At 41.7% G+C, this 13,770-nt stretch overlaps 1 protein-coding gene across 4 annotated transcripts in view; it reads right to left on the reverse strand.

Annotated features, from left to right (window-relative positions):
* LOC100343001 (GTP-binding protein 4) overlaps window positions 1-13,770 on the reverse strand; it is a 37,959-nt gene that overhangs the window by 8,414 nt on the left and 15,775 nt on the right. The gene's annotated exons all lie outside the window — the stretch shown is intronic.

The following is a 13,770-nucleotide window of genomic DNA, read 5'->3' on the forward strand; positions in this document are numbered from 1 at the left end:
AAGCATCAGGCAAAAAGTAACAAGACCTAAATAGTTCTATAATGTATTTCTGAACTTCAGGTATAAAGACAAAAGCCTGAGATGATAAAAAAAAAAAAGCAGAATAGTACTTAAATACATACATATGTCTACAATATGTATCTCTATTTCTATACTTAACCTGTAAGGGTATATATAAAAAGCCTGAGAGTATAAAAGAATGCATATATATCTACAATGTGTACCTAATTCTACATATAAGCCTATAAGGATAAACATAAAAAAGTTAAAGTAGGAACTTTACAGTGGAAAAGCAGAGTACCATCACCATTGTCACATGATCAATGCACGCAAATCAACTCAAGTGGCTCCTCATACAATACACTGAGAAGATGCAATATTTCTGAAGTCTTTCTTAAAAATAATACTGGGGCAGCGCTGTGACGGAGTGGGTAAAGCCGCTGTCTGAAGTGCCGGAATCCCATATGGGTGCCGGTTTGAGGCCCAGCTGCTCCACTTCCCATCCAGTTCTCTGTTACGGCCTGGGAAAGCAGCGGAAGATGGCCCAAGCCCTTGGGCTCCTGCACCCACGTGGGCGCCCCAGAAGAAGCTCCTAGCTCCTGGCTTTGGATCGGTGCAGCTCCGGCCCTTGCGGCCAATTGGGGAGTGAACCAGCAGATAGAAGACGTCTCTCCCCCTCTCTCTTTCTCTCTCTCTCTCTTTGTCTCTCCTTCTCTCCCTGTGTAACTCTTTCAAAATAAATAAATAAATAAATATATTTTTAAATAATACCAAAAAACTCCACAACCTGCATGTAGTGATGAGAAAAAATTTAAGTAAATCCAAATTGGAAGCATTTACAAAATAATTGGTTCATACTTTAAAAGGCCAATATCATTAAAAAAAAAAAAAACTAACATTACAGACAAAGGCAAAGCACAGAGACCTGACAGTGATTACAATATGTGATCTAGAGTTTTCTTTTGTTTTAAAGAACACAGTTGAAACAATTATAAAATATAAATAAACTCAGTTGATAATATTACTGCATAAACATCAATTTCCTAACATGAATCATTATGGTCTGATTTTGTAAGAAAATGCACTTGATTTTAGGAAATACACCATAAATATTTTCTTTTTATTTCTTTTTTAAATTTCAGCTCCCACATACATACAAGGGAGAATATATGGTATTTGTCTATCTGTGTACAGCTTATTTCATTCAATCTGATGTCCTCCAGTTGCATGCATTTTGCTGCAAATGGTAGAATTTCATTCTTTTTTTATAGCTGAGTAATATTCCATGGTGTATATATACACCAAATTTCCTTTATCCATTCATCTGATGATGGAGATCTTGGGTGATTCCAAACTTTGGCTATTGTGAACAGTGCTGCTATAAAAATGGTGGTGCATGTAGCTATTTGATGCAATGTGTTCCTATCTTTGGTAAAATGAAATTAAAAGGTAAATTTATTTGGTGTGAAAAGTATTGAGTCCATGCATAGTTTTCCCAAATATACATTTTTCACAAGCTTTTTAAAGCCCATGTGCATATGTATGCATTTCAAATTTTTTTGTGTTTCAAGACGACTTATATTCTCATTCAATTTCCCCAACCTTTTGAAATACCCTCATATATCCTGCGCTTTATTGTCTAAAAGGCTCTTGTAAAGACAAAGTCTTTACTATTTGCTACCTTTATTTTTTTTTAAGATTTATTTATTTATTTGCAAGTCAGAGTTACACAGAGAGAGAAGTGGGAGGGAGAGAGAGAGAGAGAGAGAGATCTTCCATCCAATGGTTCACTCCCCAGATGGCCGCAATGGCCAGAGCTGCGCAGATCCAAAGCCAGGAGCCAGGAGCTTCTTCCTGGTCTCCCACGTGGGTGCAGGCGCCCAAGGACTTGGGCCATGTTCTACTGCTTTCCCAGGCCACAGCAGAGAGCAGGATCAGAAGTGGAGCAACTGGGTCTCAAACCAGTGCCCATATGGGATGCCAGCACTTCAGGCCAGGGCATTAACATGCTGCACCATAGCGCCGGCCTCTATTTGCTACCTCTCTCCCTATTTTTTCATTAGGTCAGATACAGTGGCAGTTCCCATATTATCTCTTTCAGTAAGACACATCAGTCAAGATTCTGCACTAGGAGCCAGCATTGTGGCATAAAGGTAAAGCTGCCCGCGACGCTGGAATCCCAAATGGACACTAGTTCATGCCCTGGCTGCTCCACTTCTGATCCAGCTAAATGCTGATGTCTGGGAAAAGAAGCCATCGTAGAGGATGTCTCCAGTATGTGGGCCACAGCCACTCACATGGCAGACCCGGAAGAAGCTCTTGGCTCCTGGTTTCAGCCTGGCCCAGCCCTGGCCATTACAACCATTTAGGGAGTGGACTAGGAAACCAGTAGATGGCAAATCAGTCTCTCTCTCTCTCTTTCCTTCTCTCCTCTGATAACTCGAACTTTCAAATAAATACATAATTTTTTTTTAGAAAAAGATTCTGCACTCCGATAATGACTAGATTTTCTATTATCATCCCTGTTGTCCACCACTGTCACTTACTCTGCAAAGAAAAACAATGTGTGAGACTGGTAAGCAGGTTCACACAACTATATTCTCCTTGCAGGTGCATGTCACATTATATTTTGTTTGAGTTACTCTACTTTGACGCCTTTGTTAAAGTGAGACATTCTTAATCAACTAAGTAATTCACTTGTAATTGCAAAAATTTCCAATTTTCAGATTCTAAAATTGCACATAATATATTTTGGTCATCATATAATCATATAGAAATCAAGAAATAACATGATCAACCAACCAATTTGAAAATGGTGGGAGACCACATAAAAAGAACTTAGATTAAAAGGAATTAAAAGAAGTTTATTTTGGTGCAAAACAGTTTCAAAAACATGCATAGTTTTTTTTATAAAACATGTTTTCCATGAACCTTCTAAAGACCTCTCATCTGTGCAGTTTTCAAATATTTTTACTACGCAATATATTTATCTTTTTTTAAAGATTTATTTTTTTATTTGAAAGGCAGAGATACAGAGGCAAGAGAGGGATGGAGGGAGGAAAGGAGGGAGAAAGAGAGAGTGTGTCTTCCATCCACTGATTCACTCCCCACATGGCTGCAACAGCCTGGGCTGGGCCAGGAGCCAGAAGCTTCATCTGGGTCTCCCACATGGGTGCAGGGGCCCAATCTCTTGAGTTGTCCTCTACTGCATTCTCAGGCACGTTATAGGGAGCTGGACGAGAAGTGGAGTGGCTGTGATGCAAACCAACACTCATATGGGATGCCAGTATCAGACAGCAGCTTAACCAGCTATGCCACAACACCAGCCCCTAGATCTATCTTTTAATTCCATTTTCCACAAACATTTTGAAGGACCCCCATATAAAATGTTTTTTAAAAGACTTATTTATTTATTTATTTATTTATTTGAAAGGCAGTTATAAGGACAGGCAGAGAGAGAGAGAGAGAGAGGTCTTCCATCCAATGGTTCACTCCCCAGATGGGCGCAACAGCCAGAGCTGCGCTGATCGGAAGCCAGGAGCCAGGAGCTTCTTCCAGGTCTCCCACATGGCTGCAGGGGCCCAAGGACTTGGGCCATCTTCTACTGCTTTCCCAGGTTATAGCAGAGAGCTGGATCAGAAGTGGAGCAGCCGAGACACAAACTGGCACCCATGTGGGATGCTGGTACTGCAGGCGGCGACTTAACCCACTATGCCACATTGCCAGCCCCAATAACGGTTAATAATAGTTATTTTTAAGCCATATTTAACATTTGTATTTTGTCCGTGAACTAGTTTTGAAGAGAAATAAATATAACATGGTTGTTGATTACCTTCTTTTATGTAGACATATCATCAAATATCTAGAGAATAATTACTTGTTTGAGTCCTGGTCACTCCACTTCCAGCTGAGTTCCCTGTAAATGCAAATGCAGAGGCAGCAGATGATGGCCCAAGTACTTGGGTCCCTGCCACCTATGTGGGAGACCCTGATGGCATTCTGGGCTCCTAGCTTTGGCATGGCCCAGGCTTGCCTACTGCAGCCATTTGGGGAGTAAACCAGCAGATGGAAGATCTTTTTCTTTTTGTCAGTCCCTCTCTGTTACTCTGCCTTTCAAATAAAGTGAATAGGGGCCGGCGCCGTGGCTCACTTGGCTAATCCTCCACCTGCAGCACTGGAATCCCATATGAGCACCAGGTTCTATTCCTGGTTGTTCCTCTTCCAGTCCAGCTCTCTGCTGTGGCCCGGGAAGGCAGTGGAGGATGGCCCAAGTGCTTGGGCACCTGAACCCACATGGGTGACCAGGAAGAAGTGCTGGCTCCTGGCTTCAGATCAGCGTAGCTCCGGCCATAGTGGTCATTGGGGGGGTGAGCCAATGGAAGGAAGACCTTTCTCTCTGTCTCTCTGTCTCTCACTGTCTGTAACTCTACCTATCATAAAAAAATAAAGTGAACAAATCTTTTAAAAAATAATACTGCATTCATTCCTATATTATTTTTAATTATCATTTTAATTTAATCCAGTAATATCCAATACACTCTTCTCCCTTGAATTCTATTTCATCTAACATTATCATTGCTGCTTTATTTTCTGCTGATAGTTTCCAGATGCATCCTTTTATTTCTTTTTGATTTTCAGCTTTCTGTTTCATTCTGAGTTAGCTTCTTTTCAATCACATCTAATTTTCTTTTTAATGCAATCCAAGACTCTCCTCTGTCAGTTCTATGCTTCCATTCACAGCTGTAAAGGGCTATATAGAATTCATTATGGTTAAGTGGTAAGTGTGTGGACTCTAGTATTTAAATTATAATCCTTTCAGTAATGTTCTTTATTAATTTGATGCTTAGTCATGACACAAATATAAAATTCATCACTGTCCCGGGAGTCCAAAATAAGAAAATTTCTAATTAACCTGTCAACATTTGAGCTAAAATATATAAAAGACATGCAGACAAAAAATTGGATTGCACATTGTATATTCTAGATTTCAGAAATGTTTTGATTCAACAAATTCTGATAACTCTGATCCTTAGAAAAGTTGAGTGTGTCTGTCTGTCTTCTGGTTACTCTCAGTTTGTTATGACTTGTTTTTCCCTTTCTTCCTGGTTCTCTATGTGCTGCTGGTGCCAATCTGCAATCTCCCAATTCTCTTCCTCATATGCCAGAGGCAAATACTCCTCTGCTAGCTGATATTGGGTAGAGCTAGAATCTTTCGTCCCTCTAAGTTTTGCATATGACTGAAGGCACTTCTTAAAACACAAAAGTAAACATGCACAGAAAAAAATAAAAGGAGGCACAGAGAGGGATAAGTCTTATTGAATTCCACACAGGTGAGTATTCTCCTACAAATCATCATTGCTCTACAGACATCAATTTTTCCATGTTTTCATTCTCTACTTGCAAACTTTCCAAAGTCAGACCTTCCAAATCCTCTGACTGTCCCTGGCGCCACTAAAGCTGGTGGTGGTGGAGCATGAGGGATGTGTCAAGGAGACATCTGGCCAGATACACTTTCCAGAGCAGCCCACTGTTAACTACCATCCTGACTGGTGGGAAGTCGGAACAGGTAACGATTCCCCAAAAATATCCTTTAAGCATCATGAAGACCTGGAATTGACAAGACGGTATACTTTCCATGCACTGCATCAAACGGACTCTCCAAAGCAAGGCTCACTTCTGGGCAGTGCGCTTACACAGCACGACTTCACCAGAGTACACTAAGTCCTGAAAATGGTGATTGAGAAAAGCCGCTCAGACAAATCATCTGCTGGTCCTTGCTTTATCTTGACTAAAAGGTGTGGTCTGAAGAAAACATCAAAGTACTCAAGTTAAACTAAGACCCCGTCAGAGGAGAGAACGCTGCAGAAGTTACCACCAGTATAGACCTTTATCTTTGAAGGTGACATAAAATGATTCACTCAAGGTTAAGCAGGAACTCAGCCAGGGAGGTGGGTTTTTATTTCAACTGCTTCTCCCTTCACTGCAGCCACAGTCTGGGAGAAAGGGTTCCCAAGTGATACATGATAAAGTCATGGGCGTACTTTCTTATAAATCTCCCATATATACAATGTATATGAAGGCCAAAACAAGAGAAAACCATCTAAGGAATTTTTCATGCCCTCAAAACCCAGCTCTGCATACTAGTAGACACTAAGCCGTTTTTTTAAACAAAGGAAATCTACAGAAGCTACAGAAGAGCAAGTGGTGGGTCAGGCTAAGACTGAGAATCAGGAAGTCAATACAGGTCTCCCACACGGATGGAAGGAGCCCAATTACTTGAGCTGTCACCACTGCCTCCCAGGGACTGTATTAGCAGGAAGTTGGGAGTGGGTAGCCTGAACCAAGTATCAAACCCAAGTGCTCCAAAGAGGGACTTGGGTACCTTAACTGCTAGGCTAAATGCATCCTGGGTAGCATTTTTTGAAATCAGGAAGTGTGAGTCCTCCAACATCAATCTTCAAGGTCATTTTGAGTGTTTGGGATCCCTTGAGATGCATATGAATTTTTTTAAAGATTTTGTTTTGAGAGGTAGAGATACAGACAGTGAGAGGGAGAGACAGGTCTTCCTTCTGTTGGTTCACTCTCCAAATGGCCATAATGCCCGGAGCTGTGCCGATTTGATGCCAGAAGCCAGGAGCTTCTTCCGGGTCTCCCACGTGGGTGCAGGGGCCCAAGGACTTGGGCCATCTTCCACTGCTTTCCTAGGCCATAGCAGAGAGCTGGATTGGAAGTGGAGGAGCTGGGACTAGAAGTGGTGTCCATCTGGGATGCCAGTGCCACAGGCAGAGTATTAACCTACTGTGCCATGGTGCTGGCCCCACCATATTAATTTTTGAATTTGGGATTTTATAATGATTGTCCTGAATTTATAGGCCATTTCAAGTAGTATGAATATTTTTAACAACATTAAATCTTTAAATTCATGAACAAAAGTTGATTTTTTATTTCTTTTATCAATGTCTTGTAATTTTCAGAGCACAAGTTTTTCACCTTCTGGGATGTTTTTTGATGCTGTTGCAAATGTGCATGTTTTCTTACTTCCTTTTTCGATTGGTCATTGTTACTGTATAGAAATAAAACTGTCTTTTACATGTTGATATTGTACCCTGCAATTTTGCTGAAATTGTTTAACAGTTGTTTTCAGTGTGTTTATGTGTGTGTTCTTTAACAGTTTCTACATATCCTCCTAAGATAATTTGACTCCTTCCTTTCCACTTTGGATGCTTTTTTTAAAAAGATTTATTTATTCAAAGGCACAGTTACGCAGAGAGAGAATGAGAGGCAGCGAGAGCGAGAGAAGCCTTCCACCTTCTGGTTCACCCCCCAAATGGTGACAACAGCTGGAGCTGTGCCAATCTGAAGCCAGGAGCTAAGAGCTTCTTCCAGGTCTCCACACAGGTGCAGGGGCCCAAGGACTTGGGCCATCTTCACTGCTTTCCCAGGCCATAGCAGAGAGCTGGATTGGAAGTGGAGCAGCCGGGACTCGAACCAGCACCCATATGGGATGCCGGCCCTGCAGGCTGTGGCTTTACCCACTAAGCCGCAGTGCCAGCCCCTAGATGCCTTTTCTTTTTCTTAATACTCTCGCTAAGTCTTCCAATAATATGTTGGCCAAGAGAGGGAAGAGTGGCACCCTTGTACTATTCCTGGTCTTAGAGAAAAAGCTTTGTTTTTCATCACTGAGTATTATGTTGGCTGGGGATTTTTCATATGTAGCCTTTGTTACATTGCAGTAGTTTCCTTCCATTCTTTGTTGGGTTTGAGGGGGAGGTTTGATTACCAATTCAATACCCTCAACTATAATAGATCTATTCTGATTTTTCACTTCTTCATGATTCAGTCTTGGTAGGTTTGTGTTCCCAACAATTTATTCATTTTATCTAGGTTATCCAACTTGTAGTGTACTTTCCATAATACTCTCTTATAGTCATATATTTCTGTAGAATCAGTAATGTTCGCAACTTCATTTTAGTAATTTGAGTCTTTTTGCTATTCCATCTAAATGTTAGTCACTTTTGTTAGTCTCTTCAAAGAATCAACTTATTACACTGATTTTTCTCTATCATTTTTCTATCCTGGATTTTATCTCTTCTCTATATTACTTCTGGTAGCTCTGGGTTTAGTTCTTTTTTGTGGTTTATTTGTTTATTTGAAAGTCAGAGTTACACAGAGAGAGGAGAGGCAGAGAATGAGAGAGAGGCCTTCCAGCCGACGGTTCACTCCCCAATTGGCCGCAACAGCCGGAGCTGTGCCAATCCGAAGCCAGGAGCCAGGAGCTTCTTCCATGACTCCCACATGGCTGCAGGGGCCCAAGGACTTGGGCCATCTTCCACTGCTTTCCTAGGCCATAGCAGAGAGCTGGATCAGAAATGGAGCAGCCGGGTCTCGAACCGGCACCCATATGGGATGCCAGCATTTCAGGCCAGAGTGTTAATCTGCTGTACCACAGTGCCAGCCTCTGAGTTTAGTTCTTATTTCAGTTCATCAAGATATAAAGTTAGATGTTGATTTTTCTTCTTGTTTTTAAAAAAAGATTTTCATTTACTTGAAAAGCAAAGCAGGGGAGGGAGGGGGATGGAGAGAGACATCTTCCATCCAATGATTTACTCCCCAAATACCTGCAACAGCCAGGACTAGGCCAGGCCAAAGCCAGGAGCCCAGAATTCCATCCAGGTCTCCTTTGGCCCAAGCACTTGCCTCCAAGGATGCAAGAGCAGAATGCAGGATGAGAAGCAGAGAAGCCAGGGCTCAGATTGGCACTCCAATATGAGATGTGGAAGTCACGCAATGGCTTAACTTGTTGTTCCACAATGTCTGCTCTTCTTCATTTTTACGGTATCTACAGCTACAGGTTTTCCTCTGAATACTTAAACTCAAGCTGCCATTAACACTGGCTGCCATACACTGGGTGTCTTAACAAGATATTAATTTTCTCGCAGTTTGGAGGCTAGGAAGTTCAAGAATAGGAAGCCATTCGTCGTGATCAAGCATTGTCAGTTTCTGGCAAAGTCTCGCTTCTTGGCTGATAGGTGAGTACTCACTGCATGCTCAGATCACCTTTTGTACACAGCAGAGGATCTTCAGTGTCTCTTCTAGGGACACCAATCCTATCACTCTGGGGACCCACATTAGGGATTAGTGCTTAAACACATGAATTTGGAGAGCAGAGCACATTAGTCCTTGGCAACTTCTTTTGTGGCATTCTGGTTTACTGTACTCCTCAAGTCTTCTACTTCCTTACTTATGTTCTATTATTCAAAATGGGGCACTGAAGTCTCTCAGTGTTATTGTACACAATTTCTCCCTTCAATTTTCAATCTTTGCTTCACATTTTAAGTATCTTTTATTAGATGTACAAACTTTTATCATTGCTATACCAATACTGAACCTTTTATGACATCCTTGTCCCCTGAAACTATTTTGATCTAAAGCTTATTTTGTCTGATTTTAAGCTCATGTCCTCAACTATTGGCTTGAATAATTTTACCTTTTCTTTCTCAACTATAGAATCTTTTGATATAAAATTAATCTTTTGTACATATGATATAGTTGGATCACGTTTTTGTTAAACCCATTCTGCTCATCTGTAGGTTAATCCATTTACATTTCAGGTAATTGATGACGGAGTTCTGCCACCTTGGTATTTTTCTGTACGTCCTACAGCTTTCTTTGCTCCCAACTCCCTGCATTATCTTCTTCATGTTTAATTGACTTTTTATATTTAAGTATTATCTTTCATCATTTTGTGTTGTTTATATTCTATAGCCATCTTCTTTCTGGTTATCATTGAGATTTCTCTTAAAATCCTAAAGTTGTTCACACCATGGTTTTGAATTTTTTTCAGCTTCATTTCACTAGTGTACAAAAACTATCACAATTACATCTTATACAGTGTGCCCCAGAACACAATTATGCATTTACTTCTTGTATCAGGGGAAGCAGCTACAAGCCAAAATTACAATACTTTTACACTTGCTCATGTATTTACTTTTCATATATTTCATGTATTTTGTAGATATCATTGTTCACTTGGCTTCAAATTATTGCCTAATTGTCTTTTCACTTCTACCTGAATGACCCACTTTAGCATTTTTGGCATGGGAACTCTAGTACTAACACTCTCCCAGGTTTTGTTCATCTGGAAGTACCTTAATTTTTGCCTCCATTTTTGAAGGACAGTTTTGCCAGTTACAAAATTTTTTCTTTCAGTACTCTGTATATATGAACCTGCTGCCTTTTGAACTCCAACATTTCTTACAGGACATCTGATAATAATCCTATGATACTTTGTATGTGATAGCTCATTTGTTTCTTGCATTTTTTAAAAGATTTATTTATTTATTTGAAAGTCAGAGTTACACGAAGAGAAGGAGACAGAGAGAGAGGTCTTCCATCTGCTGGTTCACTTCCCAAATGGCTGCAATGGCCAGAGCTGTGCTGATCCAGAGCCAGGAGCTTCCTCTAGGTCTCCCACATGGGTGCAGGGGCCCAAGGATTTGGGCCATCTTCTACTGCTTTCCCAGGCCACAGCAGAGAGCTGGAGCAGAAGAGGAGCAGCTGGGTCTTGAACTGTCATCCATATGGGATGCCACACTGCAGGCTACAGCTTTACCTGCTACACCACAGTGCCAGCCCCTTCTTACAGATTTCAAGATTATCTTTGGACATTTTAAGTGTCTTGGTGTGGGCCCTGGGTTTTTCTTAAGCTCATGGAGCTTCGAGTATTTCATCAAATTTGGGGTATTTCTGGCTACCATTTCTTTTAGTCTTTGTGTCTTTCTCTTCTTTTTTTGGACTGTCTTAATGCACGTATTGGTCTGATTTGTTGAACTGCAGCTTTCTTAGCTCTGTTCACTTTTCAATTTTTTCTTTCTGCTACTCAGACTCAATTTCAGTTGTCTTTATGAAACTCTCCAGCAAATTTCTCAATTTACTTTTTAGTTCCAGAAGTCCTTTGGTCCACTTTCATTTTCTGTTGCTTTGATATTTTTATTTTACTCACTCAGTGGTTCCTGATTTTGTCTATGTCCTCCTTTAGTATTTAGAGTAGATTAAAACCATTTGGGGGGGGGGTAAGATTTATTTTTATTTCTTTAAAAGGCCAAGTTGGAGGGAAAGAGGAGGAAGGGAGGGAGGAGAGAATATCATTCTTCCATTTGCTGGTTCACTCCCCAGATGACCACAACAACCTGGGGTAGGCCAGGCAAGCCAGGAGCCAGGAACTTCTTCCGGGTTGTCCAAATGGGTATAAAAGTGTCCAAGGACATGGGCCATCCTCTGCTGTTCTCCCAGGCACATTAGCAGGGAGCTTGATCAGAAGTGGAGCAGCCAGGGCACGAAGCAGGACTCATAAGGTATGCTGGCCCCGCAGGCAATAGCTTAACCTGCCATGCCACCATGTCAGCCCCCAAGACCATTGCTGAAAAATGTATACTAAGTCCACCATCTGGTTTTCCTTAGGAACAATTTGTCAACTAATTTTTTCCCTTCAGGAGTCCACACTTCATTCCTTGCCTGCCTTGTGATTTTGTTGTTATTGTTGAAAACTCAACTTTTGAATTTTATGTGATGACTGGCAATTATACCCTCTCCCTTTCCCCGTTTCCTGGACTTTGTTACAGGTTGCTTACAACAGAGATCAGCCTGCGATATAAAACTCAAAGCTCGGGTCTTTTCTGAATGTGTCCTTCTCTGGAAATCTGAGGTGACTTTCTTAAGCTTCCCTGAACATGCAGTTGCTTTTCAGAGTCCTAATCCTTAAAGGTCTGGCCTGAAAATAGGGGGGGTAGGGGGGGGGAGTGCAAGAAAACAAACAAACAAAAAAAGGCCTTGGTCCTTTAAATTCCCAGGAGCCTGTTCAGCTAATGGAGGGTCGCAACAATAGTGGTCCACCCGCATCTGTACCTCCACAATCAGAAGCAGCAACTGGCAATCATAACAGTCCTAAAATTTGTAGGACAAGGTTCTTAGTGTCCACTCTTGACTTCTGTAAGCTGGTACAGGAATATAATTGCCTGCCATGTGGCTTGGGGGTTGGGATAGGTACTAACAGCTGAAATTAAAATCTACTGCAATTCATTGGCCAACCCTTTCTCCGTAAGCTGCAAATCTTTGAAGAGATGGAAGTACTAGAACATCTACATCAAATAGATCCTAGCAGCAAATTTACTGTCAAAGTAGAGATGGATTCCTGGTACTTCCTACTCTACTGTCTTCCCTGGTATCACTTGGGAGTATTTCTTATAATCTTTCCAGCATATGTGAAGTATTCTAGCAAGGGACTTGTTAAGTAGAGAATCTCTACTTTTTAACTGCATTCTGAAGAACTGGTAACAATGATATTGTTTTGATGTCAAAAGGTGATGTTTTAAGACTAGTCTATTACATTCACTTATTCACCCTATTTTACTTGGTGGTTTTTAGTTAACATTTATTCACCTTTTTAAATTATTATTTTCATTTTATTTAAAAGGCAGAGAGACACAGATCTGGTTCACTCTCCAAATGCCTGCAATAGCTAGAGCTGGGTCAGGGTCAAGCCAAAAACCCAGACTCCATTCAGGTCTCCCGCATGGGTGGCAGGGACCCAAGCACTTCAGCCATCAACTGTTGCCTTCCAGAGTATGAATCAGAAGACACTAGACGGGAAGCAGAGTATCTGGGACTGGAACCATGGAATTCTAATATGACATGCAGGTGTCCCAACCGGTGACTTAATTATTAAACAAAACACCCATCATGCACTCACAGCTTTATACACTTAAAATAATTAAAAACAGACCCTCTGACTCTGCCACCCCTGCCAGGAGGTGCTTGTGTGGGGGTTGGAGGAGCTTTTGTGTTTTATTCAATACGTCATTTTCAGTAGTAGGTGTCATTTTTCTTCTTTTTCTGCAAAACACAGAGAGAGCTCCTACCCACTAATTTATTCCTCAAATACCTGCAACGGCCAGGGCCAGAGGCAGGAGGTAGGAATAGGGTCCAGGTCTCTCATGTGGATGGCAAAGACGCAGTAACTTGAACCTTCATTTGTTGCCTCCCAGGGTCCACACTGGCAGGAAGCAAAACTCAGAAGTCAGAACTGCAAATTAGGGGCCAGTGCTGTGGTGTACTGAGCTGAACCTCCACCTGTGGCACCTGCATCCAATATGGGCGCCAGTTCGTGTCCCAGCTGCTCCTCTTCCAATTCAGCTCTCCACTTATGGCCTGGGAAAGCAGTGGAAGATGGCCCAAGTGCTTGGGCCCCTGCACCCTCATGGGAGACCTGGAGGAGGCTCCTGGCTTCTGATCGGCTCAGCTCTGGCCACTGTGGCCATCTGGGGAATGAACCAGCAGATGGAGGACCTTTCTGTCTGTGACTCTGCCTCTCAAATAAATACTTAAAAAAAAACAGCAATTAAACTCAGGCACTTCAATTTAGGATGGGGTCATCTTCACCCATATCTTCTTTTAAAGATTTATCTATCTGAAAAGCAGAGTATTTTACTTATTAATTTATTTATTTGAAAGGCAGAGTGGCAGAGAGGGTTTTTCCATCCATTGACTTGCTCCCCACATGGCTGTAGTAGCCAGAGTTGGGCAAGCCTGAAGGTAAGAGCCAGGAACTCCATACAGGTCTCCCACATGAGTATCTGGGGCCCAAACACTTGGGCCATCATCTGCTGCTTTCCTAGGCACATTAGCAGGGAGCTAGACTGGCAGTACAGCTATACCACAACACTTGCTCCCTTTCCCAGCATGTAGGACAGATGCCTGTTCCAGAGATGTTAT

The sequence above is a fragment of the Oryctolagus cuniculus genome, chromosome 13, assembly GCF_964237555.1.
Source record: "Oryctolagus cuniculus chromosome 13, mOryCun1.1, whole genome shotgun sequence".
Lineage (NCBI taxonomy): Eukaryota > Metazoa > Chordata > Mammalia > Lagomorpha > Leporidae > Oryctolagus > Oryctolagus cuniculus.